The following is a 3,448-nucleotide window of genomic DNA, read 5'->3' on the forward strand; positions in this document are numbered from 1 at the left end:
ATTTCTTTTGTTTTTTTAATTAATTTATTTGACTGTATCAGGTATTAGTTGCAGCACTCGAGCTCTTCATTGTGTCATGGAGGACCTTCTGTTGTGGTGGATGGACTTTCTAGTTGTAGCGTTAGGGCTTCTCTTCTGGTTGTTTGGAGGGCTCCAGAGTTTGCAGGCTCAGGAGTTGCCCCATGCGGGCTTAGTTGCCCCACAGCATGTGGGTTCTTAAGTCCCCAATCAGGGTTCAAACCTGTGTCCCCTGCATGGTAGGTGGATTCTTAACCACTCGACCACCAGGGAAGTCTGCCCAATTTTTTTTTAATTGACATTTACTTAGCATTTACTGTGTGCCAGGCACCAATATAAGTACTTAATAAAGATTTACTCATTTCATCTTTATGTATATTCTGTGAGATGGTACTATATTACTGTCCTCATTTTACAGAGGAGGCTAAGACACAGAGACTGTAAGTAACTTGCCCAAAGTTGCTGCTGCTGCTGCTAAGTCACTTCAGTCGTGTCTGACTCTGTGTGACCCCATAGACGGCCTCCTACCAGGCTCCCCCATCCCTGGGATTCTCCTGGCAAGAACACTGGAGTGGGTTGCCATTTCCTTCTCCAATGCATCAAAGTGAAAAGTGAAAGTGAAGTCACTCAGTCGTGTCCAACTCTCAGTGACCTCATGGACTGCAGCCTTCCAGGCTCCTCCATCCATGGGATTTTCCAGGCAAGAGTACTGGAGTTGGGTGCCATTGCCCAAAGTTACACACTAGCAAATATGAGAGCCAGGATTTGGAACCAGAGAGGAAGCTCCAGACTGTATGCTCTTAACCAGTACACTATGATCCAAGAAAAACACCAGCCAGGAGTGGCTCCCTGTATCCCACCCACCCTTGGGGGACTTGCTGCCACCTATTAATGCTCTACTTTGGATCATCTGGTGGGGAGGTGGGGGTCAATGGCAAGCCGAGTCTCTTCCCTTCCCCCGTCATAGGGTCTCTCTTCCACATCTGTTGGGTGGGAACAGACTGCTGGGGAGGTTGTTGGTCCTCCTCTCATTCCCTGTTTGCTGTCTTCCCAAGAACCAAGGACTTTCCTGGTGGCTCAGACAGTAAAGAATCTGCCTGCAATGCAGGAGGCTTGGGTTCGATCCCTGGGTTGGGAAGATCCCCTGCAGAAGGATATACCCAGTTCAGTGTTCTTGCTGGGAATAGTCCATGGACAGAGGAGCCTGGCGGGCTACAGTCCATGGGGTTGCAAAAAGTTGGACATGACTAAAGGACTAAGCACACATACACACAGAGAACCAAAGATATCCATGCATGGGTCACATAAAGGGCTTCTGTGTGCCCTGAAATGTCTCTGAGGCTGGTTTTGTGCCGAAACCCCAAGGGCTACAGAGATGAAATCCCCACCACTCTCTCCTCAAGACGTGTCTTGAGCCTGACCTTAATCATGCCCTAGAGTGCCACCTGGGAACCTCTTATCTCTCTTGGCTTTAATTAACATCCATATTTGACTCCCAAATCCATATCTCCAGCCCCCAATTTTCTCCGAAGCTCTAGACCTCTGAATCCACTTGCCTTTTGGACATCCCCTCCTAGAGTTCCATGAATGTCTTAAACTCACTATGTTCCAAACACCATGCATCATCTCCCCTGAGAATCTCCTAAATTAACTTCTTGTTCCTCCTGTTTCCTTTCCATGTGGATGACACCAGGTCACCTGTGCCATAACCTTGGCCTGGAACTTCATTCTGAAGATGATGCATCACACAGCTGGTTAGGATAACCCCCATAATGATGCTAGAAAAAAAAATGGACAGAATTCTTTAGAACTCAGAATGAGGAAGGCCTTCTAACTAAAAACTACAACTAAACTAAAACTACAACTAAAACTAAAACTTCTTCTAAATTTAGAAACTACACTCAACAGTTTATAATAACCTATAAGGAAAGAGAATCTGGAAAAAACAGACATATATGTATAATTGAATCACTTTGTTGTACAGCTGAAACTAATACAACATCGTAAATCAAACTTCAATTAAAAAATAAAAACACATGTGAAAGTGAAAGTCGCTCAGTCATGTCCGACTTTTTTTGACCCCATGGACTACACAGTCCATGGAATTCTGCAGGCCAGAATACTGGAGTGGGCAGCCTTTCCCTTCTTCAGGGGATCTTCCCAACCCAGGAATCGAACCCAGGTCTCCTATGTTGCAGGCAGATTCTTTACCAGCTAAGCCACAATGGATATAAAAAATTCAGAAAATGTAAAATAGAAGATTAATATATTTATATACATGAAAAAGTTTTACATGGCAAAAAAATGAAAGCACAATCAAAAGACAAATTGGGAAAATAATATTTGCAATTCTTATCATACACAAAGGGCTAATCTCCCTACTATTTAAAGAGCTCCATGTAATGATAAGAAAGACCAACAGTTCAATAAAAAACAATGACCAGAGAACATGACAGATCACAAAAAACGACAATAAAGACTTAAATATGCAGATGTTCATTTTTGCATTAAGAGAAGTGAAAATTAAGATAATACTGAGATATATTGCATTAGCAACATTTTTTTTTTCTTTTTTGGCCGGAATGCCGAAGTTTGTGGGATCCCAGTTCCCTAACCAGGAATGGTACCCATGCCCCATGCAGAAGAAGCACAGAGTCTTAACCACTGGACCGCCAGAGAAATCTAACAAAATTCATGTTTGGCAACCCAGTCTTTTGGCAAAACTATGGGGAAACAGGGACTTTCACTTGTTGATGGGGCCTGCAAAATGATACAACCTAGACCATATTTGTCAAAATTCTGAGTGCATATACTGTTTCTTTTCTTTAATATTTGTTTATTTGGCTGTGGTGGGTCTTCATTGGGGCATGAAAAATCTTTTCTTTGTGTCATGTGGGGTATAATTCCCTGACCAGGGATCAAACCTGGGCCCACTGCATTGCAAGTGCAGAGTCTTAGCCACCAGACCACCAGGGAAGTCCCCACATACTGTTTCTGAATTCAGAATGCGTGTATTGTTTCTCTAGATTCTAAGGACAGCCGGGTGGTTTTTCTGCTGGTCTCATCTTAGATTTCTCAAGTAGCAACAATCAACTTGAACCTTGGCTGGAGTTAGGGGGCCCATGATGACCTTTCTCACATTTACATGTCTGGGACCTAAGCTCTGATGGTCCAGTTGACCAACATGGCTGAACCACACACTCTCTCTCTGTGGTATTTCAACCTGGGTTTCTTCAGAGTATAGAGGCCTCAGAATTCCAAGAGGGTGCGAGTAGAAGCTGCAAGGTCTCTTGAAGCCCTGCTCAGAAGTTGCACACTACTGGCGCCATATTCTATTAGTCAAAGCAGGTTATAAGTCCATAAGGGCTGCAAAGGGTGAGGAAATGGAATTTTAAGCCACCAGATCTGCATATGTGTGAAATGACACATA

The 3,448-nt window shown here is 43.7% G+C and overlaps 1 non-coding gene across 1 annotated transcript; it reads right to left on the reverse strand.

The window, feature by feature from the left end:
- Positions 1-2,921: 2,921 nt before the first annotated feature.
- On the reverse strand, positions 2,922-2,994 carry TRNAA-UGC (transfer RNA alanine (anticodon UGC)). The gene has a single exon. It is a non-coding gene; the product is annotated as a tRNA-Ala (tRNA).
- Between the last annotated feature and the right edge of the window lie 454 nt (positions 2,995-3,448).

Source organism: Moschus berezovskii, chromosome 27, assembly GCF_049115385.1.
Source record: "Moschus berezovskii isolate FMDL1 chromosome 27, NW_MosBer_1.0, whole genome shotgun sequence".
NCBI classification, from domain to species: domain Eukaryota; kingdom Metazoa; phylum Chordata; class Mammalia; order Artiodactyla; family Moschidae; genus Moschus; species Moschus berezovskii.